Raw genomic sequence first — 25269 nt, 5'->3', positions numbered from 1 at the left:
GTTGGATGGGTGTATCCCATGTATGGTACCACATGCATAAGAGTCTGCATGGTCTTTGTATAAATTGTGATATGTCAGGATGAATTCCGGTGTTATGATTGTGTTGTGTTATTGGTGCATACTTTCGACTTGTGTTTGTGATTGGTATGAATTGATAAATCTGAATACACTAAGTAGGGTGGATAATTGCTTATGAATTCTATATCGGACGATTTATAATGCTATTTAATTATGATGTAGTCTCACCCTTACTTTAATGATTTCAAATTGAAGTAGCGGCCTAAGCAATCGGTGAGGATGACTCGTAGAGTTTATCCGATTATGTTGGGTCGTGTCGGTCATGCTCTGATCTTGTAACACTGGGGGACGATAGTCTTAGAGTTTACTTGTGATACACTATTTTGCCATTATTGTATAATGTACCGTTGATTTTATCGGAAATGTTTTATAACATTGTTGAATGAGTTTCCGCTGTGTTGAACATGTATTTTGATATTTTTGGATTATTCCTAATAAAGCATGACAAACGACTTGGTATTCTATTTCTTTTATTAATTGTAGCATCCTTGCTGTGTATTTACTCTGATTTTTATTATATTTTCTGCGGAGGTTTTAGAAGGGTGTTACAATAGTGGTATCAGAGCAGGTCGGTCCGTCCGGCCAAGTGTCGAGCCAGTTGAGTTGCGCGACAGTTGAATACTGTCGGCATATTATCCCTTGGTATGCGACATGTGAGTGGATCACTGTCGGTACTTGGTTGTTTGTTGTGGAAGTTGGTTTGAAACAAGTGGGAGAGAAGCTTTGCTTCTCGGTTATGTTCAGTTGTAAGACGATTGATTCAGTAGGCTGTTGTTGGCAACCGTGCAAGCGTTGTTGGAGTTGTTGTTTTCCGAATCGAAGGTGACTTGAAATTAGGACTTGACTGGTAGTTAAGTTGGAACATCTGGAAGGAAAATGATTAGAGGTAATTGATGATTATTGGTAGGAGAGGGAAATTAAGAAGTTGCAATGTATCAGCTCTGCTGATGGGCTGCGAAGTTGTCAGTTGAGTAGTCGTGCGTCTCGGAAGAGGTTCAGTTGTAAGTTTGCATAGAGGATTGTTGTCGTAATGTTTCAGAAATCGCACTTCGGCAATGGGATGTGTTGCTCAAGTTATAAGAATGTTTGGAAGTGAAGAGATATGATAAGGGGCTGTTTGGAAAATGACCGAGTTGAAGAGAATGAGTTTTGGAGTGAAATTTTCGTAAGCAAAACGCCGGAAAATTGCTGAATAGCTGCCGAACTTCGAAAATTCATAACTGGAGTTCTGGACATCCGATTTGAGTTCCGTTTGAAGCGTCGGAAAGCTAAAGAGATGAACTTTGTTATAAAAATGGTTGCAGAAGCTGTAACATATTTAATTGTGACAGGATGATGTTGGAAAGAGGTGGAGTTGCGGTTACGCGTGCTCTTAGAACTAGACTTGTTTGGTTGGTACGGCACGGGATGTCAGTGTCAGAGTTGAACGGATTGAAGGAATAATTAGAAGGTTTGTTGAGAAGCAATTTTAAGAATTAAGTGTACCATTTGAGGAGTTTTGGAAATATCATTTAAGGTGTCGCTGCATGGCGTCAGTGTTGCAATTTCGAACAACGATTGGAAAATTCATGTCTTGAGATCCGAGTGTCTGATTTAAGTGCCGTTTGGGGCATTGCGAAGCTGACTTAATAACCATGATATATGTTGTTATTTGATGTTTAAAACTTGTTTGAAATGTGTTCTCATTATAAAAACAGAGGCGTGGGAATTCTGGGTTGCTGGGAACCGGTTCCCAGATAGAGACAACCCGGTTCCCCATAGTAAAAATTAGAGATGAGTTGTGGGGAGCAGCCAGGAACCGGTTCCTATGTGGGAGGAACCGGGTTCTACTGTGTGTTTTTGGAAAATTGTTTTTACTTTAAAAAAAAACCATAACTTTTGATCCTATGAGGAGATATTCTGAAGTCGGTTAAGGAAGCGTAAAACTTATTGAATAGGAATGCCTACTACCACGATTGTTTGAAACAAAATTGAGTAGAATATGTTGTTAAGGAATAAGTGAATGAGATGTTCGGTAATAAAGATGATTTGAGTGCCGATGGATTTTAGTGAGGAGTGAATTAGTAGGAGAGGTGGAACAAACTTTGAGAACAATTGAAGTCGTAATTGTGATGTCAAAGTAACGACAGGTATAAAAGAAGAATTGTAGAGAATTTCTAACACCTATTGATGTGAGGAAGACTTTGTGGAAATTCCGAGTGGAATGACATTTGGACGTGAAAGATGTCATGGGATTTAGATTAAAACCTTGAGTTATGAATGTTGTCGCGGTCTTTTGCTAAGATGAGGATTTTAATTTGGAACGAGATGAATAGTAATGTACGAGTATACTAGTGATTATGAAGTTTGGGAGTACTTAACAGGTGTGTGACGCTAAGTGACCATGAAGCAGATTATGTAAAATGTTTGGATGTTGGTATCTCACTGACAAGATCCACTGAGAGGGAAGTGTGCGAGTTGTAACGACTCAGAGTGAACTATTGGACTATGACGATGTTAATGAGTTTGAGTGCAAACTCGGAAAAGGACACTATTATGTAGTAACGATGGTTTATGCTTAAATATGATTGTCGGCTATCTATTGACAAATTGAGGACTTGATCACCCTTAATCTCTTGTTGATAGTAGACGGGATCATATAGATAGGATGAGCTTGTTTGTTACCTTAATGGTTTAGGATATGATGGATACTAAGCCGTGAGAATAATCACTCACCATGTTGTGTGAATTTATGAAGAAGTGAATATGAAAGAGTGCAACATATTGGACGGTGATTTAAGACGGGTAATCAGAGTCACGCTGCGAAAGTGAGATGCGGAGTAGTGTGCGAGTACTACTCGTGGGCAGTGAGGAATTAATATGCCGGGAGCCTACGTAGAGAACATGAATTGATCTATATGATAGATTTAGAATCTAGTGGATGCAAGGATGTCGTGCTAGTGAATTAGAACTCTTTTGAATAATTGCCGAGATAATGAGTATGTTATTGTGGATGTACTTAGTTAACGAGTATGTATTCAGCGAAGTTAAGGCGATGAGTGTATACTATATGATGCTATAATAATTTTGTACTGTTGTAAGGTATTATTGTAGATTTCCAGATATAATGAGGAATTATACTCTATGAAGAACGAGGTTGATTTAATTCTTAGAGAAGAGCGAGACTCGGTTTGAGCTATTTTGTAAGCAATGGTATATTAAGGCTGATGAGTGTGATTATAATTACTTGTGTGTACTCGTTCTGATGGTTAGAATGTTTAAATAGAGGAAGTAAATCAGGACTTTGTTTTTGAGTGCGAGAAAGTGTTGCTAAATGGTAGATTAGTACCATGTATGATAAAGAAGGATTCTGGAATGAAGGAGTAAAGAGAGTTGGAATTGGATAAAACTGAGAAATCTAATTAGTAATGACGATTGTAATGAGTAATCAAAATAGAGCAGCAAAAACGGAATGTGACGTGTTGGGTAATTGCTGGTATGACTTGAGAGGAGTCAGATAGTTGAAATTCAATGGTATAGGAATGTTATTATCGAGTTATTGAAGGAAGCAGTTGGTGAAAAGTGTAAGTATTGTTTTATCGCTCAGATGGAAAAGTGTGTCTAAGGTTGGTACGTTCGGTAGATGGAATGCATTACTGCAGTGTTGATCAGGTGTGATCATACCATGGATTGTGTAATTATATCATTTAGTTTTTGGGTGTATTGTATGAGTCGCACCTCGACGTTTCATTGTCATTAACCTTTTGGAGATATAGCAAGTGGTACATCTGTGGTGTGATCGAATGCGATGTAAGAGCTGAGATTGAATGCATGAGACATGCTTTATGTTGATTATGTCGGATTAATTTTGAGGATCGACCAGGGGAATGTTACTTGGGAATTGGAGAGTCATATGAAGGACTCCAATCCGGAACTTCCACTTGGAGTATGTTTTCGAGGACGAAAACTCTTTTAGTGGGGGAGAGTTGTAACACCCCATATTTTCTAATTTTAATTTAATCGGAAATTAAATTATTATTTAGAATTATTTGGTATTTTTGTTGAACTAATTGGAGGAATTATGGAATATTGGTCCTTGGGCCAAGTGTAGTATTTAGTAATGAGGGGGTGTTAAGTTGTGGAGTCCATTACTAAATTATGTTATGCTTTCATAAAACAAGGAAATAAGAGAATATTGGACTTTTGGGGTGTGAGGGATAATTATAGGGTGTATGGAGTAAAAAGCTCTACACTTAGTCCTAATTCTATTATTATTTTATTATTGGAAAAATAGAAAAATAAAGGAACAAGAGAAGAGTTGGGAGAAAAGATTTTGATCGTAAAGTGAGAAGAGCAAAGGAAGGAGGAAAACCTCAAAGCTCAAGGAGAATCAAGAACCTAATTCCAGGTAAGGGGTGATTACTCTAATTATGTAGTATTATGATTTTGATGATGATAGGATTGAATTAAGGGATTAGAATCTCTATTTGGGATGTTAGGTTTTGTGAAATACCAACACTGACATGTATGATTTGATGAATTGACTGCAATTGATGATGTAGTAATGTTACATGGTGTTGTGGTATGTTGTTTGTGCATTAGAATCATGCATTTTGAGTATTTTGATGTTATCGATGATCAATTTCGTAATGGTATGAGTTGGTATGTGTTTGGGATGCATAAAAGTCTTAAAAATCATGTTTTTCAGTTTCTGGGTTCGTGGGAACCGGTTCCCATGTGGGAGGAACCGGGTTCCACTGTATTAGAACGTTAAAAATGGCATTTTTGGGTCCAGGAACCGGTTCCCATGTGGGACGAACCGGGTTCCAGTACAAATTCCAGCAGCACGTTTTGAAAACTATTCTAACTTCAAACAGCTCTAATTTTCAAACCGTAAGTCCGTTTTAGACGCCGTTTTGGACGTTGTTTCTTAAATTAAATACTCTACGATATAAAGTAAAGAAAACAACAATAACTTGATTTTATTCTGAAAATCTTGATTTATTTCGTTTATGGCGTGTTTTGTACATTGTGTGCATGATTTGGTTAATGTGACAATGTGGTGATGTTGTAATGATATAACTGTGATTTGACGTTATATGTGGTGTGAATTATAAATGATGAATAGGTGATATGGACGTAAGGTCTGATTTTTGTATCGTGTTTATAATATTTATTGGGTGATGTTTTACATGTATGCGTGTGATATATTGTATGAATGATAAAACATATGCATGCTTATTGGTGATGAATTGGTGATGATAATGAGACGATGTGATACATCGGATTGGTGATGTTGTAAGCATGTTATATGTTGCATTCATTCGCATACATTTTTGGTGATGGATCCCGGTGATGAAATGGATCAAAATGGTGGGCATAATTCCCATTGTGTGGAATTTGTGCTGGTTAAACTGAATCTCGGTGATGAAAAAGATCAGTTGGATGGGTGTATCCCATGTATGGTACCACATGCATAAGAGTCTGCATGGTCTTTGTATAAATTGTGATATGTCAGGATGAATTCCGGTGTTATGATTGTGTTGTGTTATTGGTGCATACTTTCGACTTGTGTTTGTGATTGGTATGAATTGATAAATCTGAATACACTAAGTAGGGTGGATAATTGCTTATGAATTCTATATCGGACGATTTATAATGCTATTTAATTATGATGTAGTCTCACCCTTACTTTAATGATTTCAAATTGAAGTAGCGGCCTAAGCAATCAGTGAGGATGACTCGTAGAGTTTATCCGATTATGTTGGGTCGTGTCGGTCATGCTCTGATCTTGTAACACTGGGGGACGATAGTCTTAGAGTTTACTTGTGATACACTATTTTGCCATTATTGTATAATGTACCGTTGATTTTATCGGAAATGTTTTATAACATTGTTGAATGAGTTTCCGCTGTGTTGAACATGTATTTTGATATTTTTGGATTATTCCTAATAAAGCATGACAAACGACTTGGTATTCTATTTCTTTTATTAATTGTAGCATCCTTGCTGTGTATTTACTCTGATTTTTATTATATTTTCCGCGGGGGTTTTAGAAGGGTGTTACAGATAGCGGGTTTGACTAGTAACTGGCTGTCCGGGTATTAACGAAACAGTTAAAGTGAAAACTTAACAGTTAAAGTTAATTTTTTTTCTTTTTGTTTTTGTTGTGTTAATGGTGAAAAATTATTTACATGATTTGTTAGAGAAACAAAAACATAATAAATAAATAAAATATACTGTACGCGAACGAAATTACTGATAATAATATTGAAAAGGATTTAATGCACAGAAATATAAATATTTAACTAGCAATAAACACGCATAATATTATCTTACTAATTAAACGACGGTACAACAGATAGTACAATATTTAATACTGACAGTACAAATATTACATAAAAAGGTATAACGAACAATACGATAAATATAATGAACGGTACATTATTTGAAAGCGAAAGATACGATAAACTTTAAGTATGACGATTAAAAACCCATGCTATAAACAACAATATATAGATGTTCGGGAGTGCAAGCATCCCAGGTCCGCATTTTTCAGGACTATGCAGACAGAAAAAGGACATGATCACCACAAAAACAGTGATGACCACAAGAAAAAACGTATCCACCCACTTTGTCATTTATGCCGGGGAAGAAGAGAAAATAATTAGGAGCTAGTATGATAGAAATTTGGGAGATGAGTGAAATTTGATGTGAGAATTTATGGAAAAAATGAGGGGTATCTATAGAGTGAAAAGAGGGATGGAGATGTTGGGGAATGAAGTGGTACCGTAAAAAGGGAAAATTTGAATAGTAGTAGGATTTGAAAAAAAAGTATGGTAGGTTTTGAAAATAAAGGGGCATAGAATAAAGTTAGGATTTGATTTGAAAGAAAGAGATTTGAAAAGAAAGGAAGATATTTGAAAAGAAAGAAAGAGATTTTGAAAAAATAATATAGTATAAAAATAAAAATTAGTGGGAAATAAAACCAATAATAATTTAATTGTTACCAGTATAATCTGAAACCCGGACTCTGCGTCTGCAAATTTTAATTCTGTACCAACTGTGTCAGCATTATTTATCTGAAAATAAATCTCAAATAAACAGTGTATGAAGTGATAAACAGTATTTGGCGTTTATGTAAGAATAAATTCAACAGCGAACCAAAATACTGTTATAAAAAATTCTAAAAATTGAGTATTCATAAAATCAGGATATTTATGAAATAAAAATCCAAGATTGTATAAAACTTCAAATTTTTAGACAGAAGTCTGTTGACTTCTCTTTGAAAAAAAGACGCAGGCAAATTTTGGGGTATAACAGATGGATTAAGAGTTTTCCTAATATATTTTCATATCTTTCATTCAATGGGTCTCTCTCACTGCCTTCTCTCTCTTTATTTCCTAACCGCTTTCCCTCTTCTTTATTTCTGCAAATTTATCCGTAACTATTTCTGCAAATTTATCCGTAACTTACTAACTTGAAGAATTGATTTAAACCACTAGTGCAAAAAGAACAATATAATTTGAAAATTTACACCCGATATCCTAAAAACGGGTGTAAATAAGAAATACGGTGGCAATTTTGTAAATATAGTGTTATTTTAAGTATTAGTACGTGACAATTTACACCCTATTTTAAAAATAATGGGTGTAAATTAAAAATATTATTATTATCAAATCCCAATTACTCCCGTTAAATTTAAAACGGGTGTAAATTTAAATTGATTAAAAAAATTATTTTTTAAAAGTAGAGCTTATTTTTCAAAAGCTATTTTTTCAAAACCCGGAAAAAAAGCCCATAAACGTAAGCGTTTTTCCTAAAAGCAGAGCTTATTTTTCAAAAGCTATTTTTTTCTCTCATTTTCCTCACATAACAAGAACAATTCACCCAAACTCTTCATCTAGTTACCAACAATCGGATTCAGTTTTCGATTTGGAATTGTTTCAATTTCAGTTTCGCGGTTCTATTTGAGCTTCACGGCTATGTTTGGTGTTCGCGAAGGTTTTTTGTTCATAATCCAATTGCCACTCAGTTCTGTTATGCTTCGAGTTTGGAGGTTTCAACTCAGTGTGGAGTTTGGATTCGAGCAGAGCTTTTTCAAGGTTCATATTTTGCATTCGAGCCAAGTTTCCGATACATGTTTGTTTTGAATTCAAATCAAGTTTTGTTTCAGAATTTGATTTATGTTTTTGACTCAATTACGGAACTACTACAGTTTGATTGTGATTCAATTTCGGTGCAGATTTTGGTTTAAGTTAAAATTAAAGCTAGTATGCAACATCATAAAGCTAAACTGGAACAGCGCTTACCAGTTGAAATGAAGTAAAATGCAGATTTTGTCCTTGCTTGCAAGGTGTTCAATGAAATGTTCCAACTAGATTCTTTCTTCTTTTTATTCAGTTTTGATTTTCTTTTTTTTTTATTTATTCTTGTCTATAACAGACACCAAAATGGATATATTCCTCCATGATAAATTTCTTGTTTCTTACTTAGCTACTAGAATTGGAAACTTATGATTACGAAGAATTTGTACTTTGGATTTGTGTCAATGTTTACTTACCATTTGAATACAAATTTTGGGTATTGATGTGAGATTGTTTTTATCACTAATCTACAACAAAGTATTATGCACATTACGGTGAGTTTCCTTTTCATAGTTGTAAACACTTTTCATATGGCTTGCTTGCTTGCTTCAAATATATAAGGCTTCATTTTCTGAATAGAAAAAACCCTGTCTGCAATAGATGAGAAAAGAATAGTTTCACGAGTGATGGGTTCAGGATGAATAGATGGTAGTTTAGATCTAGTATGTGTTGTCAAATGGTCCATATAGCGGTGCTACCACCTCGACCTCGTGGCAGAATTTTTGCGAAAAAACCGCTATTGCTATGCGATATGTTATTTAGCACGTAGTTTTGTCATGTCAAATAGTGTCTACCACACTAGATCCAATAAAGACACCTGTAGGAAATCAAAGCTTACACTGATGCCGTCAATCCAAACATGATTGTATACATTACACTCGAAAACATTTTCTCAAATTGATACATGAGTGTTTTATTGGCTTAAATTTAGTATCTATCAGAATGACTTATAAGCTATTTTTATTTTATATAAATTTGACTTTGATATTGTGTCTGCAGTGTTGCACAGATATGGAGGCGGGCTTATGAAAGGAGAAATCAGAGACGGTGTTTCTGTTGTTGCCTCTGATGCAAAACAAGGAGTGTCATCAAAAAATCACGCTGATAATATGGTTGCATCAACTCCACCTATAGTTCATTCATATGTTTATCATATTGGAGTCCCTTCACATAGACCTTCCATTGTGAGTCAGAAGCCAGGACAGAGAGCTCATCATAAGTGGAAAGGTCCAGATAAAATCAGTAGGATATACTGCGATTGGATCGACGACTTCGACTAGAGGTATAATAACTTATATTCCCAATCTTGGAAACATGGAAATGGGGACTTATGTAATCACCATGTTGCTGAATAAGCTATGAGTATCATTCCCATCTTGTTATATCATCTATAATGTCTTGTGTGATCCATCCTTAGCTTCCAGCACTTGTAGCACTTTGTTCAATTCGCAGATTATTGTTCTGTGCACTTCTCTTTGGTGAAGGATTAATCTTCTTTTTATGTTTTTGTTTCAGTTTTGAGTGTAACAAGGGCTTCCTTGTTTGTGCATCAGACTGCGATGCGTCTATAATTGTTCTTTAGTTAGCTCATGTCCTATCTCTGTTACCTCATGTTTGAAAAAGGGAAAGAAGAAAATATTGAGGTGTTATTTGAACTCTAATTTCGTTTTCTTTTATCTGTTTGGCCATATATATGTTTTAAATTGGCAAAAGCTTCCAACTTGTTTTTGTTGTTTCAAAACCTATGAAGCACGAACGTCAATACGAACACGACACAGACACTCGGCCACCAGACACTCCGATACTGATATCATTGCAGCCAAATTTCGGACAACCAATTCTCGGGAAAGATACCCAATTTATTCAGAACTGGACTAATTTCAATACGCTGTATGCACTCTCCTTTTTTATTTTTAATTTTCCTCAAATATAATTGTATTTGTATTGCTTGAATTCAAAAGAGAAAATTATTCATGGTTACTTTACTTTTGACAGAATGATTCAAGGGAGTGGATTAAGTGGACCAATTCCTTCCAAAATTTCACTTTTGAGAAACTTAACTGACTTGTATATATGATATTTTATATTCCGATAAAGCATGGGATGGAGTTTAACTTTCATTTTAATTGTGTGACTTTTAGTGTAAATTTGTCAAGTTCAGGAGGACATGTTTGTCCTAGACTTAATTACTCATGAACCACAGTGGCCAATATTTTTTGATTATTTGACTAATTTCCATAATTGATTTAGGTAACTGTAGATATGGTGGAGACCTTGCAAAGTAGTTAGTAGCCTCTTTGCTCAGTGTTCTTACTAGTTGTAGGAGTGTTAGAATACCCTTTACAGAGAAGACTCCTCAAAAAGTATGGTCAATCCTTAAGTTTCTCAAAATATTATCACCCGGGAACACTTTCGTTTTCCACTCACTTTTTCTTCCTTCTCTGTGGTCTTTTAAACAGGTGGCCAATATTAAAGTGAAAGAACTTGGAAATAATCCAAAAGTTTATATTTGGGACGGGCAAGGTAAAAATTTATTTAGGTTTCAAATAGATTATTTACTCCTTTAAATATTTTAAAAAGATATTGAGTGGTTAAACTGACAATAACATACCACTTTCAGGACCTAACCCACATATGGGCCATCTAGCTTGGGCTGATGCATTTGTTGTCATAGCTGATTCTGTTAGTATGATAAGTGAAGCTTGCAACACAGGGTAAGCTTGTGAATAAGTATTTCTAAAATTAACACTAATTTAAATACTTTCTCTTGGTTCAAGTATTTTATATTATGATAATAAACTATTTTGTTTGTTCCACAGAAAGCCCGTTTACGGTGTGGGGTCTGAGCGTTGTAAATGGAAGTTTGCCGAATTTCACAAATCATTGAGAGAGCGGGGAGTTGTAGCTAGTTTATCCTTCTCTGTTTTGTAGCTAGTTTTTTGTTTCCTATAATGATGATTGTGGCTTGCTTCGTTGTCGGTCATTTCTAGGTTTTCCGAAAGGATGATAGAGCCAGTCTTGATAGGAAGGAGTTGTTTAAGAACACTTTGAGAAAAGGAGCTTATGCATGGAAAAAGATTATTGAGCTTCGTCTTACGGAAAAGGAAGCTAATAAGCTTAGAAACTTTGTGGATCAGCCTGCTTTTACAGATCTTCATTGGGTATAATTCTAATTAATTTATGGTACTATGGTATACGTGAGGCAGGCAATTGTGGCTGATGCATCGACTGCTTTGTCACGAGCAGTTTGCATTGCTACTAGATATAGTGCTGTTTGAAGACAGTTTGGGTCTCAGAATGGTAGTCTTGAAACACAGGTAAGGTTTAAAACATATGGATGCAAGTATGTTGCTTGTCAAAGAATTCATAGTTTTTAGATATTTTGCTTATGGAAATTTTTTCAATAAGTAAATATATGCCAATTCATTTTAATTTGATTGTGTAAATTTAGGTAGTTTTCTTTTCACCAACAAGTTTTTTTCAATAAGGATAAATTTGAAGGTGAAGAATTTTGAGAACTCAACAACAATAGATATAGCAGGCAGTGGTGAGATCAAAGGTATATTACTAAGTGCTGGAGTCCTTGCCATGGTTGTTGGCAATGATACACTCTTAGCTGGAGCAGAGGTAACTACTCACACATTGGTTTATGGTTGTATAGTATGTTTTGTTCTCTTACTTTTGTAATAATTCATTTCTGTTATCTATCAATTTATGTTGAGTTAGATTATTTAAATCGCATGATGGTGTAATTTTTGCATGGAGAGGCAGTTCTAAATCCAATTCCCCTTTTGAACTGGTTGCATCACTATGCGGACACACTAAATCTGTTGTTTGCCTGGCTGTTGGATGTAACAAGATGTTGTACTCAGGATCCAAGGATCAAAGCATCAAGGTATATTTTGATTGTTTGGCAATAAAGAGTCTCTGTGAATCTTCAGTGGTTTTTTGCTTTTCTATGTTAGCTCTACACAATTGCTTGTTGCTTAATATATGTTTTGTTTGATAAATTGATAATGATTTCTTATTGTTTTGTTCAGGTTTGGGACCTAGACAAATTTGAGTGTAAAATGACACTCAATGCGCATATAGGAGAAGTCACATCCCTTATTTGTTGGGACAAATTCTTGCTATCCGGTTCATCAGACTGCACTATCAAGGTCTGGTATAAAACCGTCGAGGATACTTTGGAAGTTGCATATTCACACAATGTAGAAAACATTTTTTAACATTTTTTAAGAAATTAGAGGTTTGTTGTGTGGCTCTGAATTACTATATAATGAATAATTTTGTAGACTTTGCTTGAGAAGATGAAGTCGGTGTACACGAATGTAGAAGGTCTTCCTCCGGATCGAATTGTGGAAAGCAATTGCTTCTCCAGGGCGTGGTATTTTGGCCATGGATGAATCCAATGCTACATGTGGAAAGCGGTTGGATTCAATTGGACTAGAGAACACCGAAGCTAATCGTCAAGTATGGCGTAAAATTATATATGAAGAAAGTGTTATGACTTGGTTAAAATATAATTTTTATGTGTATGATTTTATAGTACTTGAAATATTATGAATGCACATGATTTTGTATACTTTTTGGTTAATATTAAAAATATTTTGACTTAGTTAAAATATGATTTTTATGCGTATGATTTTATAGTATTTGCAATATTATGACTGAAAATGAAATATAACTAAATGGTGTATATTAAATAGGGTGTAAATAGATTTAAATATAATATAATTGTTCATTCATAAATGACGTATTTACACCCGATTTTTATTAAAATAGGGTGTAATTAAGAAGATATCTACACCCAATTTTAATTAAAACAGGGTGTAATTAAAACGTAATTACGCCCAATTACACCCGATTTTTATCAAAATAGGGTGTAATTAAAACGTAGTTACGCCCAATTACACCCGATTTTTATTAAAACAGGGTGTAATTAAAACGTAGTTACGCTCAATTACACCCGATTTTTATTAAAACAGGGTGTAATTAAAAACGTAATTACGACCAATTACACCCGATTTTTATTAAAACAGGGTGTAATTAAAAACGTAATTACACCCGATTTTTATTAAAATAGGGTGTAATTAAAAACGTAATTACGCCCAATTACACCCGATTTTTGTTAAAATAGGGTGTAACATAGAACATATTTACACCCGATATTCTTAAAATAGAGAGTAATTACGAACGTATTTACACCCGTTTTACACCCGTTTTAAATGGGTGTAAATGTGTTAGACATTTCTCACCCTGTGGATATACACCCGATTTTTATTAAAAATAATGGGTGTAAATTTAATAAAAAATGGGTGTAAATTAACATTTTTGTACTAGTGAACTAAGGCTATGTTTGGGAGTTTGGAGGGGAGGGGAGGGGAAGGCTTCCAAAAACAAAATTTTAAAAAAAATATAGGAAAATATTTGACATTTTTGAAAAAATGATTTTGTTTAGAATGATAAAAGAGTCATTATCATTACTAAATTTTTAATTTTCAAAATACTATAACAACCTAAAAGATATTTGGAAAATCTATGTAAGCCCTTCAAAACCCTCCAAAACCCTCCTTCAATACAATTTTTGAGTTCCCCCATTTTATGGGATTTTTGGTGTTATGAATAAACTCAAACCCTCCAAAACCCTCATACCCAAAATCCTTTTATCCTTTTCACCCAATTCTTCCTATTTTTCAAAGTCCTCCCCTCCCTTCCCCTCCAAACTCCCAAACATAGCCTTAAAAATTTAATGCCCTACAATTGACTTTTTAAAAGTTCTGTTAAACATAATCAATTGTTCTATAATTCTTCACTCTTTTGATTTAAATCCACATTTATGTCTATCAGATAATGTTCATCCACTTTGGATCAAACAACTCTTTTCCTATTGAATTTTCTTAATCTTAACAATGAATGACAAATTAATGAATATTTACCCAAATAGTTGAAAATAAATAACTGTATTTTTCCAATGTGTACCATCCTCAAATAAGTCACAAGTACCATAAGACTGATCTTTCTTCTATATTCCATCTCTTTATCCTCTTTTCTCATGTGTCTTGCAAGAATTCTCAACACATTTATCATTTATACATCTTGTGAATAGAATTGTCAACAAGAGCATGAAGAAAAAAATATCCTTATTACAACTTAATTTGAATATTCTAGGTGTATATATTTTTAATGTTTTTTTTTTTCGTATTGATTTTGATAGAACCGTGTTTGATGTAAAAAAATAATTATGATGTAGAATTTGATATTTGAAAAAATATTGTTATTGTTGTTTTAAGTTTCAGAAACCACCTTCATAGGTTTTTGTTTGGTTTTTAGAGAAAACGTAGATGGGTAAAAAAATAATATGTGAAAAGTTGTGTAATACATATGTTTTTTTCAGTAAATCTAAATCATTCATTAAATCTTAAAGCTATTCTTTTATGTTTCACCAATGAACAATATAGTTATACCTCACCTTTGAAGTTACCGGTCTTTTTATTCTTTACTATTTATATAAATTATTAAATTATTTTGTTTGTAGTCTTTTTAGTATAATGAAAACTACATATTTAAAAGCAAAGTCGTCTTAATTTTTCGGAGACCCTATATAAATTAATTAAATTAATTGTAATTTAATTCATATTTAACCATAAACTATGACAAATTTGAAGACTTATACGATAGTTCGTCTTGCAATCCCTTAAAAAACGGCGCTGTCTAAAAGTTATGATATAAACTTTAACACAAACACTTATTGTAATAAATAGTCATATGTAAATAATATAATGAACGTTTAAATAATTGTCATCTACATCACATATATATATATATATATATATATATATATATATATATATATATATATATATATATATATATATATATATATATATATATATATATATATATATATTAGAAATAATAGATATTTTGAAAACTTAAAAATTTAGATTTCATCTTTTAACATTTTAAAATTCTTTGTTATCTTTTATTAAACTAAATCAACAGAATTTTTGACATGACATGTATATGCTATAATTTTAAATTATTTTTCTGTTTAAATTAAATAAATGTGACATTTACTTATGGTGAAAATGTAACTCTTTCCAATTAATGAAATTATCCATTAATTTCACCTCATTACTTAATTATTAAGGGTAACTACATAAATTATTTGTGAGTAAATTTCCTTTAATTATTGAGAAGTTGAGAATCAATCCTCTTCTATTTTCTTTTCACCCCTGCAACACAAATCTTAATTTCTCAAACACTCAAATTTATTCCATCTTCGTTTTCAAACCTGCAAGTTCCTTCCAATTGTAATGTCATCAAATTTCGTCCAAGGTTGAAGACTAATACGTTGTTTACGTAGTTTGAATTGAACTAACATTTTCATTTCGTTCAAGTATTCGTTGAAGGTTTCAAAAAGGCACGTTTTTTAAAACTTTGCTTTACTTTGTAGTGGTCCCATTGTGTTCATAGTAACAATGTACAATTTGTCTCTTTCTTTTGTTTGTAATGGGTCTGTCAAAATTAGGTTTTCACCATGGGTTTAATTTTACGAGTTATATGAGATTATTATTTGTAGGTTAAGTGGTTCAACCCCTGTTTATGATTTTAATTGCAGAAATTATGATTTTAACTGCAGAAATTGTCCTATTAAATGTCATATTTTATCACGGGGTAACTTTGTGTATGATAAGTTCATGTTTTACAGGGGTGGAAATGAAACCATTGTACAAGACCAAGATTCTAATAGGTGGAGTTACTTTGAGATTGTTAGCTTAGTTATAGATTGGGGTTTGTGAAGTCAAGCTTCTCCAAATTATATGTTTTGTTAAAGACAACTATCATGTGAATGTATCAAGAAATGATGAGCAAAAGGTCAATGAATAAAGAGCTATGGATCAAGACTTGTCTTATAAGCAATTTCATCAAGATTAGTTTTGATCTTCATTAATCGATAGAAGTTACAATTCAAAAGTTGATATACATTTTATGCTCAAAAACATCTCAACATATTCATACATATGCATTACACTTTTAAAATTTTATTGCCACTAAGTTTCAAATAATTCTCAATTTTTTTTCTTTTTGGAACAATGTTAACCGATTAACTCATTTTGGTTAACCAGTTACATGATACAAGTATGATGTCCTGTGGCTAGTTTTGAACTTGTTAACGATTAACACATTTTGGTTAATCGGTTACACCTTCGCAAATTTCAAAATTTTTAAAGGTAGCGCTTCAGCTGTAATCGGTTACACCATTTGTGTTAACTAGTTAACACTGAAGCAGTGACACTTTTTCATAAATATTCTGATTCAAACGCATTTGGATTATTCACCTTTAAACATTGCATTGTTTGATCAAATGCACTCATTCAAAGTGGTATGATACTATAATACGGTGGGAGAACTGACTTTGTGTTTTGTTATTTCGCAAAACATGTTGCGGTTAGCAAGAGTCGCCACCGACTTTTATTTTATCCAATTTTTTGGAAAGGTAAAAAGAACAGAAAAGACCTTTAAAAGATTTTGATTTCGGGGGGTAGGTTATACAAAGGGAAGGTATTAGCACCCTTTGTATCCATGGTTATCCCTGGGCTCTTAATTGCTTAACTCACTTGTTTTGAATTGTTTGAAAGTGTAGTGTGTGTTTAGAAAAACAGCTTGTAAAAGAGTTTAACTTTGTAATGATCCTTGTACGGATGTATACAAAGTGTTATCTTGAAAGATGTTTTGAAAAACATGAGGTGTGAAAAGTATTGAAGTTTTGATTTGTTGTGAGCAAGCAATTAGGAACTACTTACCCTAAGTTGTAAGGTCTTTCCTATACTTTAAGGCTTTCCTTGGGCGATAGTACTATCCATACCATTTGTGGGTAGGTAGTCATATACATTGGATGTGAAGGGACATCGAAGGGTCCTCGAATGATCATAGAAGGCAACTTGTAAGGATGTCTTAGCATTTGAAGAGACTATAATCATTTTTGTAGGCAACTCGAGGGACTAGATCATTTTATCGTAGGCAACATCGAAAGGACTATGATCTTATGATGATATTAATCGGAGGCAACCTCGCTAAGACATCCCTACGTTCGAGGGACTTGACCATTATATCGAAAGGCAACTAAGAGGGGATACCCTAAAGGTGAGTGTGTAAACAGTATAAAAGGAGTGTGTTGTGTTCAGATATTTATTCTTGGAGTTAGTGATCTAACGGTTGATTGATTAATCTTGCCATACACACCCTAATTAGCAAAGCAGTTAAGTGATGCAGAAAGTAAATCTACGCTATTACAAGGCTTCGGGATGGGGGTTACATATCCAAAAACGGGGATGCGGAAAAGTAAAGTCCTAGTTTGAACTATTACAAGGCTTTTGCAGTTACATAATTAAAAATAATTAAATATGGATAAAATCGGGAAATCGAGAAGTGAACAGAGATTAGAAGATAGGGGGTTGAAATCAGGGTTAGAAATAAAAATAAGGGTTAGAAAACCTATTTATTTTTTAACCTAATAACTAATTAATTACTAAATCAAGGCTAACCCTAATTAATCATCTGATTAAATTAATTTGTGCAAAATAATAATAAATTTACCCTAATTAATTAAATCAAGTTAAAAACTATGTCAAAATTGTTTTAATTAAAACCTAAAAACTAAATTTGTTTTTATGGTTATCAATTAACATAAATGGAAAAAATTAATTCTAATTAAAATTAAGTTAATTGAGAGAAAAAAAAAGAAAATTGGTTAGTTTAAAAACCTAATTCTAATTTAGTGGTTAATGTTAATTTTAGGGTTAATTAAATAATTAGGGAAAAAAACAAAAACGAGAAAAGAAGGGAACAAAACCATGAAACTTTCTAAAAAAAATAAAGGTGCAGCAGGCTAGATTCAATCCCTGGTCCTTAAAGATACACACCTTCCTCTCCAACCAACTGAGCCAATCTGCTGAATTGAAACTGAAATAGAGAAAAAAATAAAAAAATTAATGGGTTAAATATGTTTTTAGTCCCTATAAATATGACAACCTTCAATTTTAGTCCCTACAAAAATTTTCTTCAAACAATGGTCCTCGCAATATTTTCCGTCCCTATTTTTGGTCCCTCCTGTTAGATTTCACTAGCGGAGGCTTATGTGGCACGCCATATGTTATGCCACGTCAGTTAAAGTCATCACTAAAGAAAAAGAGATAGATTGCGGGGTTTTTAAACCCCCTTTAAATAACTTAAAAAAAGATAAATTTGCACAAGCAATTTATTAATTTATTGACAAATTTCAGGTACAGTAAATGAAAGAATGAATGAATGAATTTATAATCACTTTTGAGCCGAATTAATTTCAAGTGAACTTCAGTTTGACATTGCTGTGCAAGGCTTGAAGAACCAAAACATGTCCAAGGCTTTGCTTTCTCTTCCATCATTGACTCTAATACTTATACTATTGTTGTGTGCTAATGAGTCCTTTGAAGTATCCTTGTTTTGTTCAACTTCTTCAAGTATTCCTCTATCTTGCATGATAAGCTTCGTCATTAAACATGTTCAACTCTTACATAATACAGTGCAGACACTTCTATTTCAAAAGTATATATTGTCAAAAGCCTTCTTCAAATTTGCGGCATGATAATAATAATAAGAATAGTTTGATTGTCTAATCTAATGTTAGCATTGTCTTGTTAAAGATAAACACAAATTCTTGGGAAGAGAATGCTTACTTCTTTCAGTTTAACTTTCCTTTAACACATGTCCCCTCCAATCTTCTCATGCACAACAACCTCATGTTAATAAAATCTCAGTCAACTTCACCATGCCTAAAAAGATTTTCATATTCTCCATTCATGTTATCATCAAGATCACTCTAGTATCACCTTCCATACACATGCACAAAAAAGCATGGTGATTGATGTTTTCCCTAGAAGCATGAGGCAGTCATACAAAAAAAAGTTAAAAAAGGGCATATTCATCATTAGTGTAGTAATATACTCCTAGAGCTTTCTTTTAATCACGTAACATGAATGTTATTGTTAATAATAACCATATAGGAGTATTTATTTAAGAATGTTATTGTTCCTTAAAATAAGGATAATACTGTATAGTAGGAATATGCATAGGTGTCAATAATATAGACTGTAGAACGGAAATGGACGTGTATAATAACATCACGTTAAGAAGAACATTGAAATGAGGTAATGGCAATTAAAATGCTTATCCAAATATACATTAAGTATAATAAAATCATATTACAGGCTAAAAACATGAACACGAGCTTAGAAAGTAATGTACAAAAAGGGAGAAACAAATATCTTGTGTAAGAATCAAAGACACTTATAAAATAGATTTCTAATTCTAACCATTATGAAAGAAGAAAGTAAAAGTTAAAAAAAAGAGCTTATTTAATTGCTTGTGAAAGATTAATTTCCTAACTGTTAAATGCTTAGAAAGTAGTGTTAAATGGTCAATTTTATCATATTTATAACAGAGTTGAGCAAGAAAGTGCAACTGAGAAGATGAAGAAGAATGGGGAACATATGGTTCACGACTTTAATTGATACTACATTTGTAGGTAAGAAAAAAATTGGAATATAACAATGGCGAAAAAGAATCATCAAATTTAAGGGGGTTTGAAACCCCCGCAATATAACATGTTTTTTTCCAGTGCTAATTTTAAGTGACATGGCTTGATATGTGGCATGCTACATCATCTTCCGTTAAAACAAATAGACGGTAGGGACCTAAAGTGTGGATGAAAAATTTTAGGAGGACCATTCTTTGAAGAAAGTTTTTATAGGGACTAAAACTAGATTTTGAGTTATTTATAGGGACCACAAACATATTTAACCCAAAATTAAATATTAAAAAGTCAGTGGCATGGTTAGATTCAAACGTGGGCCCCTAAATACGTTGACCGACCAATCAGAGGCGGAGAGAGGCGATTGATACGCTGACCAGCCAATAGGAACCACGCGCGTGTAACGACGAAGCCCACAACCATGTTCATCATCTTCCTCGATTTACAGCCCAGGATTCGCTACGACTCAGCCTCGGTTTTGCTACGATTCCTGCTACGAATTTCGTAGCTAATTCTGGGATCATGAAGCCTGCAAAAATCTTACAAATAAAAGTCAAAGAAACATCCCTCCCCCTAAATCGACCCTTACGATTATGGAGGTGCCATCGTTTTTGCCTAAAAATGTCTCTTCACGGAGATTCGAAGGAGACAAGAGCTTGTGCCCTAACAATGGCACTTCAAAGTTCCGACCCTAAAGCTTGCATGAAACACGTCAATCCTGTCTTAAAGAAGGTTCTGGACACACATCTAAGCATGCAACATTAGCCAACAAAGCATAGTTGAAGAAATTAGAGTTTCAAAGTCTTACCTAAATGATGAACTTGAACGCGCGAGTTCTGGGCACAACAAAGATTCGTCTTGGACCTGGGGAGACTCCTAGGAATCTCAGGAGTGATGTTTGATCACTGTCTTGGGCTGAAAACTTCTGGAAATTGGATTTGGAATTTCAACTATTTTTGAGAAATTTTTTCTCTTTGAACCCTAGCTCTCCTTCTCCTCTTTTTTGTCCCCTACTGATTGGTACATGCTAGGTATATATAATGGATGAGAATTAGGTCAAATATTTAGCTTGAGATTGAATGATTTGGTGACATGGAAATTGAAAAGGATTTGCATTAAATCTTTCTAATTTTGGAACAATTCTATTTCAAGCACATTTTTCTTTTAATCTTAGCCATTGGATTGGATTTGATCTGATTAAATCAAGGAAAAAGTTTGGTGCATCAATCATATAATTATTTTTATGATTTTATTTGAATTTAAATGGTTAAAATAAAATATAAATGAAATAAATATCATAATAGTAATATTATTTGACCAATGGACCTCCTTTGGGCTCAAAATCACGTGAGCAATCCAAATGTTGAGGCCTAATACTCAAAAAATGTGAAAATTGCCAATTAGTGCTTTAAGTATTTCTCAAAAATAGCCCAACTTGCACCATTCATGACTTTCTCAATTTGGATCATATGAAGGTGTTCTAGGACTTTTTAGAAATCTCAAGATATCCTCTAAGAGCTCCTTTTGGTTTCCTCTCAAGAAAGCCTTCCATGTTCATGTACCACTCTTTGAGAAAAAGTGTCTTTTTGTTGACTTTTAAAATGACTTGTAATGTTTTGGCCCATATCTCTCAAATGAAGCATTTTTGGCCAAGTCTTTAGAGAGAAAAAGTTGTAGAGAATGAAATTTCCTTCCAAATTAGCTTTAGTTGGACAATTTATGATGAACCATGTAAAATTTATGGCTGGTCAAAGTTCAGCTGACTTTTGGTTTAAAAACCCTAATTTGGAAGCTGAGTTTTGTTGATTTCTAAGCTTTTCTTGATAATAATGATCAACCCTTGATCAAATGATGAATATAAATTCAAATCCTTGATGTTGACCAAAAATCTTGACTTTTGACTATAAGTTGACCACAGTTGACTTTTAGGTCAAACTAATCGACTGTTGGTCATTTGAGCAATTGGCTGGGCAACCTTGTGAATTGAGGCTTGAAACTTGGCATGGAGATACTTTGATACATATAGGACAATATGAAATTAATTTGAGACCATGATATATCCATCTCCCATAAGAAAACCAAAACCCTAAACTGAGCCTCCTTGATTAGGAGGATTGATGCATAGCCAATCCTTGAGTTTTTGAAGATCAACTGAGCTTGAACCTTGAAGTGTGGAGGGAAAATTTTGGGGTATGACAACTGCCACTATTCAATCTTCTTAAACCTGAAGAGGTAGATTGGCTTCTTTTCCTATCGGAATCTGAAGGTGGAAGATGATTGAATACTTAAATGCCCTGAAATTTGCACTCGTCGGTGCAGGAAGTAATGTTGGAGATGGGCTTATAGATGCCATCTAGATATTGACGGAGTGCTGTCGGAGAAGGGCTTAAAGATGCCATCCAGTTTTTTTGGAAATGAGGTAGGGATCCGAATAATTCGTACGTTAGATTGTATCTGAGGACATAAACCAGGATGAGTTCATGTTGGACTATTCCCAATAAATGTATTGAAGAATGTCATATGAGCATCAGAATGAACCGTGCGTTATTTTGTATCCGAAGAAATGTCATATGGTTTCCATAAATAGCCGTACGTTAGGCCGGGTCTGAAGGAGTATACTTAGGATGAGTCGTACGTTAGACTGGATCGAGTGTATTGATGAGTGTCAGAATGAGTCGTACGTTAGGCTATATCTGAACCTAGTAGGTTGAGGAGCGTCATAATCGTTTTTTGACCGTGTCTGCACCGTATGAGGTGGCCAAATTAGATCTGAATGTTGAGCGTGTCTGCACAGTTCGAGGTGGCAGAATTAGATCTGAATGTTGACAGTGTCTGCACCGTCTGAGGTGGCAGAATTAGATTTGAATGTTGACAGTGTCCGCACTGTTAGAACAAGATTTGTTCTGATCAATATTCTATGTTTTGATGATAACATTATATATGAATTTTGTATAAGACAATGTGGTACTCTAATCCTTTGCATTTTCCATTTCAGGAAATATATAAAGAGTATGCACAAAGCAGCGCTCAGAAGCACTGACTCAGAAGATTCTGGATGGCTACATCAGAACATGATCTGGCAAGACATCAGAAGATGGTCAAGCAGAATCAAAACATGAACTATGAAGCATCAGAAGAACATGAAGTCAGAAGCAGAAGCACTGAAGTTCTGAATGGTATCACGCTCAAGCTCTTCAAAGTCAGAAGACAAGAAGATGCTCTACACCAAGCTATTGACTCTGAAATTCAAACATTGTTTATCTACAAATCTGAGTCCAGAAGAAAGTACAAGATGACAGGCTACTAAGTCTAATCTCTGACTGACAAAAGGAACGTTAAAAGCTACAAAAGGCAAAGTCAGTAAAAGCAGCAAAAGCATGGCTCGAGGTAGTTGACAAAAGTGTGAAACATTAAATGCACCGTTGTACTTTTCACGCAAAGCATTAAATGCAACCCAACGGTCATCTTCTCTCAACGCCTATATATAGAAGTTCTTATCAGAAGCAAAAAAAGAACACTTGTGCATTATACTGAAACACTGCCAAAATCAAATCTCACGAACTTCATCTTCAACCTCACAAACTCTTGTAATATTTAGTGAGTGTTAAGCTTAGAACTTAAGATAAATATCACTGTTGTGATTATAGCTTTATTAGAAGAAATCTTACTCTTGTAAACATTATTTTACATTGTTTGTAAAAGATTCCTAGAGTGATCAAGTTGTGATCTGTAGACTCTAGAAGACTTAGAAGTTTTCTAAGTGGTGATTTCCTAGAGTGATCAAGTTGTGATATGCATAATCTAGAAGACTTAGAAGTTTTCTAAGTGGATAACCATTGTAATCAGTTGGATTAGTGGATTAAATCCTCAGTTGAGGTAAATCACTCTAAGGGGGTGGACTGGAGTAGTTTCGTTAACAACGAACCAGGATAAAAATAATTGTGTTCATTGTTTTTATCTTACAAGTTTTTAAAGTCACACTTATTCAACCCCCCCCCCCTTTCTAAGTGTTTTTCTATCCTTCACGCACCGTCCGAGGTGGCAGAATTAGATCTGAATGTTGACCGTGTCTGCACCGTCCGAGGTGGCAGAATTAGATCTGAATGTTGACCGTGTCCGCACCGTCCGAGGTGGCAGAATTAGATCTGAAGGTTGGCCGTGTCCGCACCGTCTGAGGTGGCAGAATTAGATCTGAAGTTTGACCGTGTCCGCACCGTCCGAGATGGCAGACTTAGATCTGAAGTTTGACCGTGTCTCCACCGTCCGAGGTGGCAGAATTAGATGTGTACATTAGAGATAATGTTTATTTGACTGCGACTGTAACCTGAAAGGGCAAAGTTAGTCTTTATGCGATGTCATGATGCATGTATTGTATGGTGAAGCTCTCAAAATAAATGAGGAACTTGCATGTTATGTATGAGTCTGTCATAAAACATTATATGCGATGTATAGACATATGTATGATATATGATGCATGGACGCGACTTATGTAGTTGGAGCGTATTAGCGACTTCGTCCAACAATTTCTGGTTGAGAAAATAAATCTCTATATGCTGCTTGGAGATGATGTCACTGCGACCATGCTGATGACTCTTGCTATCTTGTTTCAAGATACTCGGCTGGGGATTTCTAGTTTTTGCTTGGGGATGAAAGTAACTTGAAGGATCTGACCTTGATGTACCCTGATTGGGGATAAGAGAGAAGGATAATCCTCCGATGTACTATCTGACCAAGTTTCAGATGTGAGTGTCAACTTTGTTGGGGATAGTGAGTTTGAATAAACCATGTTGGAGTAGAGGATCTCGTCAGGGATTCTGCTGAGGAGTGTACCTCTGTTGCGGAAGAGTTCGCTTGAGATAACTTACTGATGATTACTCTGTGAGATTGTTTTGTGGGGATATTTTTTGTAAAAACAACTATGAAGGGAAGATTCCCTGAGATTTCAAATTTTTATTGCCCCTACTTCTTCAAATATTTCGTCACTTGCTGTTGAAAAAAAATTTCTTAACCATACGTGGCCCTCTACATGTGGGAGTCAATCTGCCCCTAGGATCGGTTGTCTGGTATACCTGATGCTTGAAGTTACCGGATTTAGCACTTTGGATGAGAGAGTGATACTGACGCCATCTTATATTAGTAACTAAGTGGCTTTTGCTGAGATTTGTGATTAATGAAACATGCCTCAAGTGATAGACTTGCCCATCTGGCTGTTTAGCGCCTTTGAGAGATTCTCTAAATCTTGACTTGATTGCCCCAGATGGACGGGATAACAACATGTCATTCCCCTTGTATATATTGGCGCTTAGCCAACTGAGTCAATCATAGGAAGTATTTCTCCTTTTCGACAAACTTCTGAAGCCACTTTGTCTGTCGGGAGGATTTTTAGACACGTTAGTCACATCTCATGCAGATTCTTCCTGATGTCAAACATTTGAACTTATATAGACAAAGGTGCTTTATAATGAAATTCATAAAATGAGAATGCATATT

At 34.3% G+C, this 25269-nt stretch overlaps 2 long non-coding RNA genes across 2 annotated transcripts; both read left to right on the top strand.

Annotated features, from left to right (window-relative positions):
* The first annotated feature begins 7948 nt into the window (after positions 1-7948).
* Positions 7949-9777, top strand: LOC131646181 (uncharacterized). Its single transcript, XR_009297329.1, has 3 exons — positions 7949-8162; positions 8303-8413; positions 9204-9777. It is a non-coding gene; the product is annotated as an uncharacterized LOC131646181 (long non-coding RNA).
* A 72-nt stretch (positions 9778-9849) lies between these two features.
* Positions 9850-12712, top strand: LOC131646180 (uncharacterized). The gene is made up of 8 exons (XR_009297328.1): positions 9850-10567; positions 10664-10727; positions 10825-10918; positions 11024-11521; positions 11693-11831; positions 11931-12099; positions 12245-12364; positions 12500-12712. It is a non-coding gene; the product is annotated as an uncharacterized LOC131646180 (long non-coding RNA).
* The last annotated feature ends 12557 nt before the right edge of the window (positions 12713-25269 follow it).

Source organism: Vicia villosa, linkage group LG2 (genome assembly GCF_029867415.1).
Source record: "Vicia villosa cultivar HV-30 ecotype Madison, WI linkage group LG2, Vvil1.0, whole genome shotgun sequence".
Classification (NCBI taxonomy): Eukaryota; Viridiplantae; Streptophyta; class Magnoliopsida; order Fabales; family Fabaceae; genus Vicia; species Vicia villosa.
This window is presented reverse-complemented; position numbering and strand designations above follow the sequence as displayed.